Here is a 20,770-nt window from a genome sequence, read left to right as displayed (position 1 = left end):
AAATTTCTCGTATGGAATTAATGAAAAAATTGTATGAATTAATTACCATGTGTAATGAGACCAGCAACGGTAATTATTTCAAAATTAGAAGAAAAAGAAGGGTGGCTAGCCGGCTTGGCCGGCTTCTGATCTGTTCCTTTCAGGATTGCTTCAAAATGAGGGAAATCCATTCCTCTCTTTACGGTCCATTCGTTACAAGTATGGACTCTTTTTATGGATCAGTATTCATTTTTTTCATTCTACATATACTGAACCTGTAAACTTTGTCTTTGATATTGTTCTTAAGGAAGCTATTTGTTTTTCTTTGCCATAAACAGAGCCCAGAAAATGCATGGCTTGGAGGAAATTGGTGGAGGAGAAGTCCCTCTTTCTCGTTCCGACCCTCTCATTTTAGAGCTCACCAGATTGCAAAACCAACTCAAAGGTAACTGATCGTAACTGGTGAACCACCTAGTCTAATAGCATAAGCTGTTAAAGACGAAATAATTTTATTTATTTAAATTGGCTTCAACATGCTGCCTTTTTTGTAGACATGCACGATTTCTTATAAATGGGTGGCAGTGATACATGGACTCAAGACTTTTGCACACTATGATACCATAATGGGAATTTTTTTAGTAAATTCCACTATAAAAGTGCAATTATTTTGCTGTTTTATTCAGTGAATATGCTAAAATAGATGACTAAATAAGAGGATGTCACACAAAAATTTACCATGTATTTGATAAGGCTCGAGTTGTCACCTGTCGCTCGTGGTTAATGCCTCTTCTTATTTATGAATACCGGTTCAACTTTACCTTCTTCGGCAGTATCATCAGCTTAGGATTAAGGCAGAAGGTAAAGGAATTCTGTTTATCGAAGGGGACTTTCCAAATTCCTCAAAATTTGAATCAAGTACTTAGAACATATTAGAGAAAAAAAATTGAATTTTGCACTTTGGTGTAGCAAATTAACTTATTATATTGAGCAATACGGTCATTAATCTGACACCTAAAACATAGTTTCATAGCTCTGTATATGTCCAGAATTTCTAGTAAGAACACCCTGCTAGTGGTGTTGATGCATTGGGGTCGTTTAGACCTTTCTTAGCTGGTTTTGTACACTAAAATTTCGCAAGAGGTTCTTTATTCGTCAATCTACATACATTTGCCATCTTCTGCATATTTTCTCCTGGCAAGGAAAGGTGTCCTGGATTGTAGGTTCACTGATAATATTGAACATCTTACTGGTTATTGGTTACATTCTCCTCCGCTAAATTCCTACTTGGATGGCGACAAACTTGTTTTACTATTACAATCTGCAATCACGATGATAAGAACGATAAATTTGTCTCGCAATTTCAGAGAAGGATCAGGAGTTGGGAGAGGTCCAAAATGAAATCAAAGCACTGAGAGCAACAAAAGTCTTAAAGGACAAGGCTTTAGACGAGGTATTCGAAAAATATTTTCCTCATCTTATTATTAAAACAAAAAATAATACAAAATAAATTCAGCTTTGACGCACAAAAATATCGAATATAGTTGCCATGATATGTTTTCTATATATGCTATTTGTTTTTCTAGATTGGAAGTGAATTAAAAAGATTTGAAGAGAAGCTCAGAGTCACTGAAAACCTTCTTGAACAGAAGGTGTGTGATATAGTCTCTCTTCTATGAAACAATATTTATATATCTTTATCTGAATTGTCTGAGAAGGTACTTATTTTGAGTCGGATTGATGCAGAATCTTGAAACTACGAAACTCACAAATGAGAAGAGAGGGGCATTGAGTGCACAATATGCAGCTGAAGCAACTCTTAGGAGGGTGTATGCGAATCAAAAGGACGATGATTCTATTCCTATTGAGTCAGTTATTGCTCCTCTTGAGGCAGAACTCAAAAAGTATAAGAACGAGGTGCATACATGGATGATTAAAGATAGTTTCTATTCAATGAATTATACTATAAGCATTGATCAAGAAGGAAAACTCTTCTGATGCTCCTTCGACTAAATTGATGTAAAAATTTCCTAAAATGGAAGAGAAAGTGGGAATTAGAAATTTATAATCATACGCTTGTGCTGAAAAACACACACGAGCAAAACTGACTTGCTTTTTATCTGATATCATTGCCTTGGAGCTCTTTAGGTTGCAGCACTGCAGGAAAATAAGAGGGCTTTGGATCGTCTCACCAAGTCGAAAGAAGCGGCTCTGCTTGAAGCAGAAAGGATACTGAAAAGTGCTCTAGAAAGGGCACTTGTAGTGGAGGAGGTTCAAAATCAAAACTTCGAGCTTAGAAGACAAATTGAAATCTGCCAGGTAAATTTTCAGACTGAATTTTTACGAGGTTAATCCATGAAATGTTTTTCGAGAAAACTAACAGAATTTCATGCACAGGAGGAGAACAAAATACTTGATAAGACAAATAGGCAAAAAGTTTTAGAGGTTGAAAAGCTTAGCCAAACTATTCAGGAGCTTGAGGAGGCCATTCTTGCTGGTGGAGCAGCAGCCAACACTATTCGTGATTACAAACGACAGATTTCGGGGTTAAATGTAGAACTTGTTTAACGTTTTCTGAATGTTTGTGTCTCTTACAGTTAATAATTTACCAAACACAAGGTAGTCACAATAAGACATGTAGTTTATATCAACTGATCTTATTTCTATGAAACTTCATAGGAGGAAAAGAGGACACTGAAAGAGAACTAGCAAGAATAAAGGTTTCAGCAAACCGAGTAGCAACTGTTGTGGCTAACGAGTGGAAAGACGAGAATGACAAAGTAATGCCGGTCAAGCAATGGCTGGAAGAGAGAAGGCTGTTGCAGGTATCGACCGGTGTCCCAATCTCAGATGCTCGATCACTTTTCCTTATCTGCACATCAAAAACTTTACAATTCAAACGAAAAATCTAAAATGAGTTTTCAGTTTTTTATTAATTATTGGATTTATACATTGTAGGCAGAAATGCAACGGTTAAGAGACAAGCTGGCGATTTCAGAGAGAACGGCAAAGGCTGAAGCACAACTCAAGGTTAAAACTTGTATTCTCTACTATACTATAAGACATGTTGTGCTTCTTGCTTCTTGATTGAGTAAATTGAAGATGTTAAAATCATTTTCGCCAGGATAAGTTGAATTTGAGGCTGAAGACACTGGAAGAAGGCTTAAAGCATGTGTCATATTTCTCAGTCAATCCTAATGCAAACGGTGGATGCCCGAAAACTGAAAAGACCAATCACTTTTTTGGGATCCTAGTGAGTAATACCCGAATGAGAAAGAGATCTACATCACAACCAAGGGGTTCCACTATCAACAAAAGCTCATCAATGCCAGGAGACGAGAAACAAACTTTGACTGCTAAAGGAGAAATTAAGCCAGGGGATGGTACAAAAAGGAGAGATCCTACGGGAGAGACTTTGCTGAAAAAGAGTATGTGGGCTTCTAGGAATAAATTCATAGACAGCGAAAAGGAGAACGCAGAGATGAATAAAATTACTACTGTGACTCTTGAGAAGTATAACAGCAATGAAATTGGAGACATGGTGAACGCAAAAAGTATAGTTGGCAGCAATGGAGAGATGAAGAATGCGGATAGTGCTAACAGCAATAGTGATGATGTGGTATCAGGATTTCTGTATGATAAGCTTCAGAAAGAGGTTATGAATTTGAGGAAGTATTGCGAGTTTCAAGATAGCTCTTTGAATGCTAAGGATGAAGAAATCAAGGTAAAGTACCTATTGGCAACTCCGCTCAACCCCAAGGCACCTGCAGTGTGCTTCTTCCATTGTTTAACTAGTATATTTGAGTTATTTACAGATGCTCATGAAGAAGATAGAAACCCTGTCAAAAGCAATACAAATTGAGTCTAAGAAAACAAAGAGAGAAGCTGCAATAAGAGAGACTGATTCAGTATCAGCTAAGGTGGATGACAAGACAAGAAAAACAAACTCCTCAAGAAGGTTAGCATTTCGTCTCTGTCCCACCAACCCTTTGGCCGTTCCCTGTGTACTTTTCCGTTGATCCAAATTTGTATGATTATATCCACTCATGAGATATTTACTATTTTTGCGAATTGTTTCAGGTCCTAAGTGCCTCCTGTAGATGCATTTTGAGAGAGAGAGAGAGAAAATGAGCTTGGAAATCAGTAGGTGTATCATACCAGTTATGCACAGAATATGAGTGATTCAAGTCAGAAGAAATAATGTTTTCAATTGATTTGTAAATGGGATTGTCAAGCGTTTTAGAGGATGAATTTGGGAGTTATTTTCAGCTAAGATTCAAAGGGATGATATTCAATCCAACTGAAAAGCTCTTGTAAATAATTCAAACAAGTAATTATAATCTATATTCTGAATGGTTGAGCATATGATAAATTCAAGAACCTGAAAATTGTTGGAGTCACTAAACAGGGGAAACAGACATTGCTACAACTTAACAATTAGTGACTAATTCTGAGACATTTGCAGTATAAAAGTTGAATGTATTCCTCATTGACATCATCAACTAAGAAACTGCAAAGTTCTGAAACATTTGCATTTGTATAATCGATAGCCTTTGAAGAGATCTCTTCATTCAAACATGATTGACATAAAAATACAGATAGAACCTCGGGGCTTGGTGGGGGCGTTTGAGGTAACTTGATTAAGTAGGAACCCCCACCTCCCTTTTCCGTAGAATTCTTCGGAGGGTACATATTATAGCAGAAATGAACACCTCTATATTCATCCAAAAGTGGATACTCTTCCTGTTTGTTCACATGTACAGTTCCACCAGAAATCGGGGAGCAAATCGAATAATAAACTGAAAGAAAAAACCTTCCATGCTGTTTAAACAATACTACAACTCTGGAATGGTAGCTAAAGATGAGGATCGAAGTGCAATTTGCCTCGATTTGAGATTTTTTGTACTAATGATCAGCAGCTCCAACTGCTTCTTAGTGTCTACTATTCTTACTCTCCGGCTTCCTTTGTGACTTTTGGTGGTGTTAGAGGGCGGCAGTATGGTGTCATATGCGGCAATTTTGACTTTGCACATAGAGAAAAAAGAGCCTTGCAAGGTCAAAAGGGTTGTGCTATGGGTACATTATATACAAGAGATTCTTCTTCAATCTTTTTCTTTTATGGTCCATCATTTTCTCCCAACTCAACAACATATTAATGAAGGGTTATCAACGGATCTGGCTACAAATTAGCAACCGAACTGGAAAATGAGCATAAAAATTGAAGCCGGGACAAAATTTTGAATTATCCAAGAAAATATGCATTCTAAATTTTGAATTATCCAAGAAAATATGCATTCTGGTCAAAACCATGCCATCATACAAATGCAGGCATTCAATGAACTCGTATACAATCATGAAACTATCTTAAAAGGGCGAAACAATCATGAAACAATCAGTATAAGCCAATCCACGTGACCCAAAAAAAAAAAAAAATGAAGAAGAAGAAAATTCTCTATTGTAGACTAAGCATAACTGCACAAGGCCAGAGAAACAATAATTTGAGGTGTCATGTATCAACAAAAAGGCTAAGAACTCCACCTAAGCACCAACTGCCTCCTGGGAACTTCTAGACTTCAACCAAGATGTGGCTGCAACCTTCATCGTCAAAAACCAACCAACCTTAGTCTTGTGCCTCATGAAATGGAGCATTTAGCTCCTTCAGATGGGATTCAAAAACACCTGCCAATCCTTTCTCAGAGTATTTATATTTCCCATGCCCTGTGTTGATCCCAAGCAATGATGGAAGTTCTTCCCCATCTTCGAATGTTCTCGATAAGTCATTCACCCAGATGTGCAGTGCAGTTAAAGCCGCCCCTAGAGAGTGGCTCTTCAAGTGAAAAGACCACTGGGTTAGAGGTCTAGACTGTACATCATCATATATTCCACGTGCGAGCCCAAGGTCTAACAACTGACAAGCTCTCTCCAAATGATTAAGGTTGACACAGAAATCAATTAAACAATTGCAATAGGCCTTTCTTACATCATTACCAATACATTCAAAGAGTTCACCAGCTTCCTTCTTAAAGATTTCTCCTTCAAAATTATCTTCATCTGTAAGGATTTTGACCACACGACCAAGCTTCGCATTAGTCCTCTCAATGCAACCCATCAACTTAGAAAGTTCTTCTTTTGGTGCTTGAGTCATTACATTAAGAAGACAACCGCAGAATCGCTCATCTGGAGTTACACTTAGCTCTAGCAACCAATTAAATATACTTACAACATCATCTATTTGGCCAGCTTTCCCTTAACACTGGATGAGTGAGGTCGAGACAAAGATGTTAGGCTCAAACCCAGCTTCCACCATTTCATTCACCGTAGCCTCTGCCTGCTCAACTTTCCCACTCCAGGAATGAATTGTAATCAAAGAAGAAAATGTCCAACTGTCAGGCATGCAGGTCCCTGAACTCTTCATATCCTCAAATATTTCAACAGCTTCATCTGTATGTCCTACATCAGCACACATATACAAAAGAGTATTATATGAAAAAACGATAAACTCCATGCCCATCTCCTTCATCTCCCTGTAAACATTAAGTGTGTCATCACCATACCAAGCCTACAATATGCCCTAATCAATGTGGCATAACTACCCCAACTTGGATCGATCATATTATTCACCATCTCCTTGTAGATATTCTTCGCTTGCTTGCCATGCCCTCTTTGCTCTTCCCATAGCATCCAGTAAATTGTCATACAAAGCCAAATTAGGCTTAACTCCTAGTGCCTTCATTTCCTCGTACACGTTTGTCATGGTTCCCATTGGGGTGTATGGGTACCTGAATCCCACATTGGACTGTAAGCTTCCTTTGTGTGTGTCATGGTATCCATTGGGGTCTAAGGACATCTGAATTTCACATTGAAAGTGTAAGCTTTCTTTACGTAGTTTATATTGGTTTGGGTTCTCCAACCTCATTGGCTAGTTTTTAGGGCTAACTCTCCCAATTGAGCATGAGAATGGTACCAGAGCAAGCATCATCTCTTCTGATCTCGGTTACCACTTAGGGTGTATGGGCACCTGCTCGACGTGGATGTTAAGTCGGAAGCATGATGGTTTGTCATGGTTCCCATTGGGGTATATGGGCACCTGAATCCCACATCGAAAGTGTAAGCTTCCTTTGTATGGTTTATATTGGTTTCGATTTTCCAACCTCATTAGCCAACTTTTGGAGTCTGGCCCTCCCAATCCAGCGTAAAACGTTCAAGCACCCATCAAAATTCACGGATGCCGCATAAATCTTAACCAACGTTGAGATGGTGACAACGCCAACACACCATTTCTCAGTCCTTGCACGATCATACAAACTCATAGCCATATCCACATTCCCTGCCTTCCCATATTCGTCAATCATAGTAAGTCACCACATCAGGTTCACATCCAAAAAGATGACATTTTTTCAAACAATTCAACAGCCTTTTCAGGCAAAGAACACACCCTAGCACAGCTAATTATGGTTGAGAAAGTAACATTATCAGGCTTAACCCCTCTCTCAAGCATTTGATTAAATAAATTTTCTGCCCCATCGAAATCCCTATATTTCCTGAAAACATTCAAAGTAACATTATACAAAATAACTTCTTCACTCAATTTCAACCATTCTTGAAAATACTTAAGCACCAATAGCGCAGTTTCCAGGTTCGACATGTAGTTCAATACAATCACAGCATCTTGTTTCACAATTTTAGTCCCAAAGCTTTCCAATATATTCACTATATCTTCTTCTAACGGGGAACAAGAATCCAAAGATTCCGAAATTTTAACTAAAGAAGAATACCTGAAATCATAGGACTTCTGCCTTAATTTCGATGCTCTGTGGCTCTTGGGATCGACCGAGATGTAGGATTTTGTCAAAGAATTGGTTTTTTTAGTTGGGTTGTGTGAATCTTCTGAAATTGCGGTGTGCTCTCGTTCTTGTAAAGAGACATTGGAAATATGAAAAGGGGGTTTCCGGGGACGAAATTTGAGGCGAAAATCGACGGGTTTTTTACTGTCTGAGACTGATTTGAAGGAGGTGTGGAGGAGACATTGAGTTGCAAAAGAGATTGGTGTCATGAGAAAGTGAAGTAAATGGTGAAGCACTGAGATTGTAAGCCATTGTTGCTCTTTTCACTCGCTATAGTTTTTCGTTGCGTGTGTTTTCATGGGTTTTGCCGATCACCGAGAGCTGAGAGGTAAAGGGACGAAGGCGGGCACGGGGCTTCTCTAATGTCATGTTTGATAGCCTTGATTTTTCATTTTCATTTAATTTGTATTGTTTGGTTGTCAAAATTTTTTATGGAATTTGTTTTCCAATTTCTCTCCACACATGTGCCAATTTCATGGTTTTGTGGAAAATCGATTGGATTTTCAGCCACTTTTTTTTCTTTTTTTTTTAAATTTTTTTACAATTGGAACAAATTCTATTCCTAATTGTAACAAATTTTGTCCTTTTAGTTGACGATTTTCATAAAAAAATAAAGTCAAACGAATACCAAAAGATAAAAAATTTCAACATTTTTTAAGTGAAAAATTATACAAATCAAACACATTTAATTGTTAATTTCCAATAAAACAAATTCTAGGCAATTCAATTCCTTGAAATTCATTTTCTTTTCACCCAAATTTCATCCTTACAATCAAACGACCTAAATGTTTCTTTTAATTTTTGTTAGTCCCCAATCTATGATCAAGTTACAGATTGGTCCTCAACCACAAAAATGAGGTAAACAAACCCTAACTTTATTGTTAAAATGACAAGATTTAATAGAAAACAATGGTTATTGAACTTTGTTATATGTTACTACTTGCTCAACGATCTTTTAAAAGTTAGCCCCTTTTTGTTTCCCATTTTTTCTTCATTAAAATGAAAAATATGAAGGTTATCCATCACATCAAACCACTAAATTTGAATTTCTATCTCTTTTGTGGGGTCCATAATGGCTACATTAATTGGACTCGAGGATTTTGAAGAGATGGTATTTTCTTTGTGTCGGTATATGGTTGTTGTTCACGAAATATTTTCTTTCGATTTAAATCACCGCAAGTGTACGGTTCGTTAACAAGTAATAAAGTAGATCAATTGAGTCCGAACATCATCCCACAGAGATTGATTAGTTTAATTTTACCTAACTTGGCCTTAACCGAAACTGATTTGTCAAACGTGAATTGTAGTGACTTAAATTAACCTTACTTGGATTAAATATGCAAATATGTATGATTTGAATGAACTAAAATGCGAAGTGAATATGTTGATTGCAAGTTGGTGTACTCAATAAATATAAAAGCGCACTAGGATCACGAATTCCCAAGCAATGCTCAATTTAACCTTAATTCCACACTTTGACAACATGATGTCCTAAATCTATCCAACACTCTCTCTCGAGATGAATTGAACCTATTCTCATATGCCACCAGCCTATATCTCTATGATGGATGCAAATATATGAGAATGCATATAATTTTGTGAGTACTTAGAGATTCACGCAAAGCATAGGGGCATATTTATATCTCCTATCAGACCCTACGATGATTTATACCTTATCGAATTCATTCCTCTTCTTTCGAATAGATAAAACAAACCACCAAAACTCACACAATTACGGGCCCATAATCATGGAAGCAATTAAATACATATAAATCATTCAAAACAATTAATACGTGTTTTAGTGTCAAAATACGAAACAAAGAATTAAATATCACATTACGAGGTTCATTGATCTCCTGGTATAGATTTTTCTAGCCTAGCATGATGGGAAGAAGAACATAACAATAAGAATTAAAAAAAGACATCACCCTATTGAATTCTTGAAGTGAGACCTTGAATCTTCTTGTTCTTCTTTCTTCCTCCTCTTCAAATCCTCCCAAAATAATGAGTAATGCGTCCTCTCTATTTTTGGACGTCCCTAGGGCTTTAAAAGGCTCCTAAAATTTGTTTCCATAAGAGTTTTAATCAGAAAAGGAAACCGGAAAATTCTTGTCGCAATTGGCCTGGGCTGTTGCTCAGGTAAAACCCAGTCTATCGCCCAGGCCAACATTTTCTTCTCGATAATTAGAAAAACATATGGGGTGATCGCCCGATTTTTATAACTGGGCTGTCGCCCAGGCAAAATTTCTTTCATATGTTGCATTTTAGCCCCCGAAGTCGATTTTTTATTCTTTCAAGCCCTTTCTCTTGCAATTTCAACTCTTTGACTTTCATTTGCATCCAATTGAACCCGCAACATCTTTAATCTTCATTTTGTGATCCGAATCAACTATTAAAATGTTGCAATTTAGACCTCATACTTTAAATTCCCCCCTTTTTTCTTTTCCAATTGCTTAGGAAACGGTCCATCACTGAAATAAACGAAAAATTACTCAAGTTAAGTATCAAATAACACTTTCATAACATAAAAACTTAATAATATGGTCTAAATAAGTGCACAAAATGCACTTATCAAACACCCCCAAACTAAAACCTTTGTTCGTCCCCGAACAAAATAAAACTCAAGCATAGATCATATTACTAGTTACACATAGGTCACAAATGTTGGACTCAATAATGAATAGCTTACCGTATGCCTCAGGTTTGAATTTAAGTAACACTTTAGAAAGTTTCAAACAACATTTAAAATAAATTTTTACTTATCCGATGCTGAACTCAGTGTGGGTGCGATTAGCCAACCTTGAACTCACACTCATACTAGAACATAATCAATCAAGTGTCATTGATTTATTTTGCAATCCCAACCCTCTTGTGGTCATTTTTCCTTACACCTCTCGTGTAGAATCACTCCTTATGCTTTTCTCTCCAATCCCGAGGTATTTTTAGCACATGGGGGTTTCTAAAATTATTATCCTTCATTTTCCCCCACAAAGTGATCAAAGTTAGATATTTGCCAAACCTAGAATTGAGGTGGTAAGTTTTCTCAAAATCACACCGCCAGTCTCTAGAGTTCAAATCTTAAAGTCCTGATTGGGCACTTTTTTTTTCTAACATCTCCAGTGCAATACTACTCTCCATTAAGCTTTCTAAATAACTTCTGTAGCGAGTTTTAGGCCAATGACTCCCAAGCCAGCTGATTTTAGGGTACCAGATTTTAAAACACCCTTACATGCTTACTTGTTCGAGTTATAAAGGCTTCGAAGAAAGTTAGAAGATGTATCAATTTTTTATGAGAATCTAATTTTTTTTTTTTAAACATCTCCTGTGCAGTACCTCTCTCCATTAAGCTTTCTAAACGACTCCTGTACCGAGTTTTAGGCCGATGACTCCCAAGTCAGCCGACTTTAGGGCATCAGGTTTTAAAATACCGTTACAGGCTTAATTACTCGAGTAAAAAATGCTACAAATAGAAGTAGAAGATGTATGACATTTGATTTTTTTATTTTTTATTTTTATTTTTATATTTTATATGATTTGTACCCATTTTAGACTTTTTAACTCAAACTCCTTTAACTATAGCTGGGATCCTAGAACTCCAAACCATCACATTTCTATGACGACAAGCACTAACCATCTCACCCAGTTTGGTTTCTATATAAAGGTTTTGGGAATTTTATTCCAAACTAGGTCAACAACATCAACAATTAAATTCACTCGATCAAATTATGCCCCTAATGATAGTGATAAGTCAAAATGGTTATGTACTTAAATAATTCAATCTAACATGGATAAGTACTCAAATAATTGCACGTGTTATCGTGTTCTCCAGTAACCTAGCTAAAGGCATACTTAATTTGAACTAATATCATCATAGGCGGGAAGTCATTCAACGATATACTAGGCAATAGTAAATAATTTTTTTTTTGTTAAATAGTTATACAGACCCGATTAGCAATTTAAGGACTAGTCAAAATGAGCAGCATATGTGTCCTAGCATTTACCCCACCCTCAAACAAAATATTATATTGTCCCCAATGTAAAAGCAAAAGTACGCAAAAATAAAGAGTAAAGGATCAAATACTCCCCAAGGGTGGATGCGGATGAGTAGAGTTGTCAGGTTGGTCTGCCTGGCTAGATGAACTCGTGGTTCTAAGAGATTCGACGGTTCTTGCTATTTGGTGTGCATTACGATCAATTGTCTCCAGTTGACTCCCAAAACGCATCATCTGCTCATTCACTTGACCATAAGCATAGGTGAATGTTCTTTGATCATAACGTGTCCGGTCATCACTTAGCTTGAACCCTCGCACTTGTACACTTACTCTTTGTAACTCCCTCTGCATATTCAACTGCGTTCGCTGCATTGTCTCCAAAGCATTTGTCATGGTGCCAACAGATCTACCCAGCTCCACTTGAGTTACCTGCATCTGTGACAACTGTCTACTGAGAAGGACTATATCAGCATCTGGGACTTGCTGGGGTTCATTAGGACCCAGTTCGAGACGACGTACTCTCTCTGCTCCTCTCAATCTAGCCTCTGAATTTTCAATTATTCTTCTACTAATTAATGCATCTGGAGCTATACTCTCTTCTCTTGGCAACAATGGTACCTCGGCTGCTAGAGAAATCCCACTGATCAAGCAAGGAAACATAATACCTTGCTGAGTATCTATGGAAGAGGCTAACTCTCGTATGAAGGTATATATATAGGCTCCCAGGTCAAACTTACGCACTCTTGCCATATGATAAAGTAACCTTGCCCTTTCTTCATTGAATCTCGTCCGCTGGGATGTAGGGTAAATGTTTGTATAGAAGATGATGTGCAAGAGTCTGAGCTCTGGAGTTAGCTCGTTATGCAGGAATCAAAATGAATTAAGTGGCCAATCAACTTCCCTACCATACAGAAAATGTGCTACCAGCTCCATGTCTTGTTCCTCTGGTAATGGCTCTACATGAGTGTGATTCAACCTATAGTACCTGTCAATTGTTGTTGGGCTGAACCGAATCCATTTTCCTCTAACCCATGTTTGACTTCTGTGAGGAGATTCTGGGTTATCAATATTAGCATTGTAATTGGCGAAAAATTCCTTTACCAATGTAGGAAATGCCTCGTGAGGTGTATCAATAACTTTGTCCCACCCATAATGGTGCATGATTCTCTCCAGTAACGTTCCTCCAAAATCGCTAAGTATGACCCGCCGTTCTTGATAAACTTTCTTATCTTTCCACTTTGTCTCGAAATTTTCACGAGTCTCAACATTCACAAACCGTGCCTGCCGTTCTTGATAAACTTTCTTATCTTTCCACTTTCTCTCAAAATTTTCATGAGTCTCAACATTCACAAACCGTGGAATATCCCTGTCATCTAGATTTTATGTTGCCCGTTGGCATCGGGTCGAGGTTTCGCCAACTTTAGACTTTCCTTTCTCTTGAGTTGTGGCCTTCCTTTTTGGTGGCATTCTATACCTACATATGAATATAGAAAATGTAAGCATATAGGTAATAAACATATGAGTAAGGTGAAGTGGAGAATACCCCCAAACTATGCCAATTCTCATGTACCAAAATGTAACAACATGTGCCATGCGTGAGAAAATGTCATTAAATAGGATATGTATAGAATAAAGGGAAAATTGTAGCTGAGGTACCAAACCTTTCGTTTATTAGCAGACTTTGCTCAAACCTTTAGTTTGTGCCACCCACGATACCAAACCTTTCAAAAACTCGCAGTCCATGAATCTAGGAACTTTTGCTTGCATTGTATTATTTGGTCTACGTACCGGAACTGATAACATTCGAGATTATGCAGGATTATACACGAAAGATCCTTTTTTGGCTCAAATGGATGGAAACTGTTGATTTGACTGTTAGTTGACCAAATATTTAACATTGACCAATATTTTGACTAATTTTAAAATGATAAAATAGTAACTTTACATTTTTCAACCAAAAAAAATAATAATAATTAAAATATATTAATAATTAAATCAAAACACAAAACACTATTCATCTTCTTCTCCACCCCCCCAACACTCACCCACTCACTCCACAAAACCAAATCCTACCAAAACACACACTGAGAGATGGGCGGACGGAGAATTTGGAGATGGTGATGCAAAAGCCATCTACCCAAGTCCTAACAATTCCCTAATCAAGAAATTCTGTATTTCAGCTACAAATCATTCTATAGCAAAATTTCACCCACTAAAATTCCTAAAGTTTCCAATCTTTACAAATCAATGAATCAATAAACTACATCCATTCACAGAAATTAATTTAAGAAAATTCCTATCCAAAGAACCAATCATCAACAGACCAGGTCCTTTCTAAAACCCCAAATTCTGCGCACATCAAGAAACAGAAAAAAGACTTCCAACTTTCAGTTTAACCAAATGGAAGCCAAGTTAACAAGAACCTAACCAAATTCAATATTTTTTATTCATAAAATTGATGAGAAAATCCCGGATTGAGCACACTCAAAAATCGTATATTGATATTAGCAGAATGAAGGAGGAAGATGCTGGCGAGAGCTAACGATGCGACGGTTGGATTTAGGGATTTCTTGGAGGGGGTTGGAGATGCCGAAAGAAGATACGTGACTGGATGACGACAAGAAGTAATGAAGCTACAGGGATTGATTAGAATGTAGTGAAACTGTAATGGGCTTGGATGGTTGGGAAGGGAGGGGTTGTTGAAAAATGTAAAGTTACCATTTTATCCTTTTAAAATTAGTCAAAATATTGGTCAATGTTAAATCTTTGGTCAACTAACGATCAAATTAACAGTTTCCATCCATTTGGACTTACACTACGAGTTTTTGAAAGGTTTGGTATCGTGGGTGGCACAAACTAAAGGTTTGGGAAAAGTATGCTAATAAACGAAAGGTTTGGTACCTCGGCTGCAATTTTCCCATAAAATAAATGAATATGATACATCTCAAATTCCCTAAACCAACATAAAAATTTTGTATTGTAAGGTTGTTGATGTGTATCTATGGTGCCTAGGGTATGCGATTCAAATTTTTGGTGTTTTCTAATGCAATTCTGTGAATCTTAACACCAAAAACAATCTACAACATGTATCATTGCTTCCAATTACTAGACTCTCCCTACTCACCCAATAATCTCTTATTAGGCAATTTATCAAATAACTTGAAGGCACTTAATTTTTCTAAGGTTGCAAGGGAGTAATGTTTGAATCAAAGCCCCATTTGCTTTTTGTTTTCATCATAACACAAACCTATTAAACCACTATTGATTTCATCCCAAACTCCTCAATATGCCTAGGAAATCCGAATGAAATTGTCGGCTCAAAATGTGAAGAGAAGAGATAGGAGAAGAGTGCATACCTTGAAGGAGTTGAATGCAATGGATTGATTTGCCCAACCAATCTTGTGTGTTAGATGAGTTCTTGTGTGTGTAGTGTCGATCTTATGCCGTGAGTTGTGAATTTCGTGTTTGTGTGTGCCGTGTGTGTGCATGAGTTTTTATAAAAACTGTTTTTTTTAACTGGGCAGCCGCCCAGTTTAGCAATTAATGGACTATTGGCCCTTAACGTAGCCGGATGAGCACATCTTATAAAGCTGGGCACTCACCTAGCCTCGCGGAGCCCCCCTCCCTTTTTTTTTTTGAAAATACATTTGATTTCACTCATACGACTTTAATCAAATATGTCCCAAAATGTGGTTTTCGATTGGTGAATTAATCTGGCGTCTCACATACCCTAAAAATTTTGAAAATATGGTACTTAACTTGGGGTATGTGCCGGCCATAGACTTAGTGCCAAAATCATTTTTTGAATTGAAATCATACCATAACCCCGAAATTTTTTTGGAAAACAACATTATGCCTCGAAATGCGTGATTGTCATACCCAAAACACTCAAATCAATCACAACTCATGCTTGATGCATAGGGCATCTTGTGGGTAGTGTTTAGACTATTTTGACATGCATGGATGATCGATGACCTAACTATAAAAAAACAAAAAGAAAATGTGAACATGAAATTGAAAAGTTCCTAAGCTAAAGCAAAAATAAAACGAAATAAGTTAAAAGGATACAGTGGGTTGCCTTCCACACAGCGCTAGTTTATAGTCGATAGCTCAACTTTCCCATAGCTGCTTTATTCTGGTGTCCCGAGTTAAACGTTGGACTTTTACTTGGGGAAGTCACCGCTCCAGTAGTGTTTCAGCCTTTGCCCATTTACTGTGAAGGTACCCTGAGTTTCATGGCTAACTTCTATAGCTCCATATGGTAAAACCTTTGTGACAGTATAAGGACCCGACCACTGTGACCTTAATTTTCCCGGGAAGAGCTTTAGTTTCGAGTTGTACGATAACAATTTTTGCCCCACTTTAAATTCTCGCCTCTGAATGTGCAAGTCATGCCACTTCTTGGTTCGTTCTTTGTAGAGCCTTGAGTTTTCACCGACGGCCTTCAAATCCATGTTCAATTGTTTCATAGCCTAATATGCTCGGTGTTCTATCTCTAATGGCAGGTGGCACGCTTTTCCAAAAACCAGGCGATACAGAGTCATACCTCTCAGTGTCTTGAATGTCCTATAAGCCCACAATACGTCATCCAGCTTTTTAGACCAATCCTTTCAAGATGAATTCACTGTTATCCCAAGTATCCTCTTTAATTGCCTATTGGACACTTCAACTTGCCCGCTGGTCTGAGGGTGATATGGAGTAGCTACACGATGTTTTATGCCATATTTACTCAACAACTGTTCAAATTGACGATTGCAGAAGTGTTTACCCCCATCATTGATTATAGCTCTCGGTGTGCCAAAGCGAATGAAAATGTACTTCTTTAGGAAATCAATTATCACCTTCGCATCGTTGGTAGGCAATGCAACGGCTTTCACCCACTTCGATACGTAATCAACAGCCACCAGTATGTATTCATTGGAGAACGATGGGAAAAACGGCCCCATGAAGTCGATCCCCCCAAACATCAAATATCTCAACCTCCAATATATTGTTTAATGGCATTTCATTTCGCCGTAAGATATTCCCAATGCACTGGTACCTATCACACATCTTCACAAATTCAAAGGCGTCTCTGAATAATGTAGGCCAGTAAAACCCCGACTGTAGAATCTTTGCAGCAATCTTTGAAGCTCCAAAGTGTCCCGCATATGCAGATGAATGGCAATGCTCAAGAATCTCCGATACTTCTTCTTCAGGTACACATTTCATAACAATCTGATCTGCCCCGCGCCTGTAGAGAATAGGATCTTCTCAGAAGTAGTATTTTAACTCCGAGAAGAACTTTTTCCTCTGGTGACTTGAATAATCTGGTGGTGGAATGGACTTGGCCAAATAGTTTACAAAATCGGCATACCACGGTGCTTCTTCAACACTAAATATTTGCTCATCGGGAAAAATCTTGTTGATGTCCACTGATTCCTTCGGTTCTTCAAACTCCAATCGAGACAAGTGATCTGCCACCACATTTTCACTCCCTTTTTTGTCCCTGATTTCGATTTCAAATTCTTGCAAGAGTAATACCTAGGGATCAGTCTTGACTTTGCATCCTTTTTTGTCATCAAATACTTCAGTGCGGCATGATCTGTGTACACTACAACTTTACACCCCACGAGATATGATCTGAATTTGTCAAATGCAAAAACCACGACCAAGAGCTCCTTCTCAGTGGTGGCATGGTTGATTTGTGCATCATTTAAGGTTCTGCTTGTGTAGTAAATCACATGAAAAATCTTATTTCGTCGCTGCCCTAAAACAGCTCCTACGACATGATCGCTGGCGTCACACATTAGCTCAAAGGCCAGTTCTCAATCTGGTACTACAATTACCGGTGCTGTTGTGAGTTTCTCCTTCAATGTATTGAAAGTTGTTAGGCACTTCTCATTAAACTCAAACGGTACGTCTTTTATCAACAGATTGCATAGTGGTTTAGTGATTTTCGAGAAGTCTTTGATGAATCTCCTCTAAAACCCGGCATGTCTCAAGAAACTACGAACCTCGTTGGTGGCGGTAGATTTTTAATAACTTGAATCTTCACTTTGTCCATCTCAATTTCCTTCGATGACACTCGATGCCCAAGTACAATCCCTTCTTGGATCATAAAGTGGCATTTCTCCTAATTCAAAACCAGATTAGTCTCCCTATATCTCTGTAATACCAAATTCAAGTGCTTCAAGCACTCATCAAATGACGATCCGAAAACTGAGAAGTCGTCCATGAATATCTCAATGAATTTTCCACCATATCGAAGAATATCGCCATCATGCATCATTGGAATGTTGCAGGAGCGTTGCAAAGGCCAAAAGATATCCTACGGTATGCGAAAGTACTATAGGGACAAGTGAAGGTGGTCTTCTCTTAATCATCTAGTGTAACTGGTATCTGATTGTACCCCGAATATCCATCAAAGAAACAGTAATGTGAATGCCCCGCCAGTCTCTCTAGCATCTGATCAATAAACGGGAGTGGAAAATGATCCTTCCTTGTAGTTGCATTGAGTTTGCAATAATCGATGCAAACCCTCCATCCCATCACTGTTTTGGTGGGAATTAACTCATTCTTCTCGTTAGACACCACTGTGATTCTACCCTTCTTTGGCACAACTTGAACTGGGCTAATCTATGCACTATTTGAGATTGGGTATATAATTCCTGCATCCAGTAATTTAAGTACCTTTGCCCTAACCACTTCTTTCATGTTCGGATTACCTTCTTTGACCTTCAATACTCGGTCAAAAATTATCCTTCATGAGAATCTTGTGCATACAGAGTAAAGGGCTGATCCCTTCGATATCTGCTATGGTCCATCCAATCGCCGTCTTGTTTTCCCGAAGCACTCTAAGCAATTTTTCTTCCTCCACTTCATTAACGGCATTCGAGATAATCACTGGGAGTGTACAAGAGTCCCCCAAATATGCGTATCGGAGATGTGGCGCCAATTGCTTTAGTTCCAATGGAGGTGGATGCTGAATGGATGGTAGTGGTTTTTTGGATCCCGCTCCAAGCTCCTCAAAGTACATTTTCCTTGTGTAGGGTGAATTAGTCTCCAAGAACCTTGCACATGTTTCAATCTCTACAAAATTTGTGTGAATTGATTAAGACTATGCAATGCATGCCTCATAAGCACCTTCTAAACCTTGAAGTCGAAACGTGTCTTGAACCACCTTGTCGATCACATCAATTTGGAAGCAACTATCTGACTCTGTAGGAAGTTTCATAGCCTTGAAGACGTTAAATGAGATCTGTTCTTCTCCAAGTCTCAAAATTAGCTGCCCCCTTTGAACATCAATTAAAGCTCTGTTGGCAGCCAAGAATGGTCTGCCTAATATCAACCGGATGTCTTTGTCTTCTTCCATGTCCAAGATGAGGAAATCAATAGGAAAGGTGAATTTTCAGCCTTGATAAGCACATCCTCTATTATTCCTCTGAGACGTGTCAATGACCTGTCAGCAAATTACAGCGTCACGGTAGTTACCTTAGCCTTACCCAAATCGAGTTTCCTAGAAACAGATAAAGGCATAAGATTAATACTTGCTCCAAGGTCACATAAAGCTTTATCAAAATAAACTTCACCAATAGTGCAAGGGACTGTGAAACTCCCTGGATCTTTCAATTTTGGCGGAAGCTTTTTCTGAATTCTTACGCTGCAATCTTTTGTCAATATTACCGTCTCATGTTCCTCCAGCTTGCGTTTATTAGATAGGACATCATTTAGGAATTTAGAATAGCTGGGCATATGGACTAATGTATCGGCGAATGGGATGTTGATGTGGAGCTTCTTGAAGACTTCCAGAAATTTCTTGTACTGTTGCTCCATTTTGTGTTTCTTTAACCTCTGTGGAAATGAAATTGAAGGTTCATATAGGTTGACTGTAACTGTTGCTTTATTCCCAGCTTTTTCTAAGCTTTCCTTTGCGGTAGATGTGTTTGGTTGTTCATCTTGCTCCACAGTTTCTTCTTCTACAGAAGGTGTATTCTCTTTGTTCTTGATAGGCTTTTTGACATATATATCAGGTAGCTGCACTCCACTTCGAGTTGTGATAGCCTTAGCATGCTCTTTTGGGTTGATTTTCGTGTTACTTGGCAAATTTCCCTGTGTTCTTCCAGTCAAAGTAATGGTCATCTGTCCCATTTGAGTTTCCAAGTTTTTGATGGCAGCATTCTAGTTTTGCAGAGTGATTTCAATTTTCTCCATGTACTGATTGGTCCTCTCCATGAATTTCCCGAACATGTATTCCAATTGAGGCTTTTTCTCTTGCTGTTGAAATTGACCCTGCGGCCTATTCTGATTCTGGTTGCTCCAAGAGAAATTGGAATGCTTCTTCCAACTGTTATTGTATGTTTCCCATATTGATTGTTCTGTTGGATTGTTCTGTTGGCGTTGCCTCCATTGTGCAAACCTGCCTGCTCAACTCCTTGCATTAAAGTTGGACACTCTGATGTTATATGCTCAGCTCCACATTCTTCACATCTAATCTTCTTATTTTGTGTTGTTTGTGACATGCTTTCTACCTTGTGAAACAATGAGTCAATCTTCGCAGATATGGTTGAATAAGTATCGACCTTATAAACACCCGAATGTTTCTTCTGAGTTACTAGCTCAGATGCCCACATCGCTGAAGTAGTTGTCATTCTCTCAAATAATTCTAGTGCTCGATCAACTGTTCGTGTGGATATTGAGCCATCTGATGCTGAGTCCACCATGCTTTTGTGGTACGGAAGTAACCCTGCATAAAAAAAATCGAATTTGGGTCCTTTTGTTATACCCATGTTGAGGGCACTTCTGGAGCATATTCTTGAATCTGTTCCTGGCTTCTTCAAATGATTCGGATTTTCAATGGCTGAAAATGGATATTTCATGTCTCCTTTTAACTATCTTAGCTGGTGAGAAGCACTTCGTGTAGAATTTGTGAGCCAGGTCGTTCCAAGTAGAGATGCTTGCAATAAGAAGCAAATCCAA

General features: G+C 38.1%; 2 pseudogenes; one reads left to right on the top strand and one right to left on the bottom strand.

Annotated features, from left to right (window-relative positions):
- The first annotated feature begins 233 nt into the window (after positions 1-233).
- LOC111408044 lies at positions 234-4,249 on the top strand (annotated as a pseudogene).
- An 828-nt stretch (positions 4,250-5,077) lies between these two features.
- LOC111408045 lies at positions 5,078-7,745 on the bottom strand (annotated as a pseudogene).
- Between the last annotated feature and the right edge of the window lie 13,025 nt (positions 7,746-20,770).

This window comes from Olea europaea, chromosome 13 (assembly GCF_002742605.1).
Source record: "Olea europaea var. sylvestris chromosome 13, O_europaea_v1, whole genome shotgun sequence".
Lineage (NCBI taxonomy): Eukaryota > Viridiplantae > Streptophyta > Magnoliopsida > Lamiales > Oleaceae > Olea > Olea europaea.
This window is presented reverse-complemented; position numbering and strand designations above follow the sequence as displayed.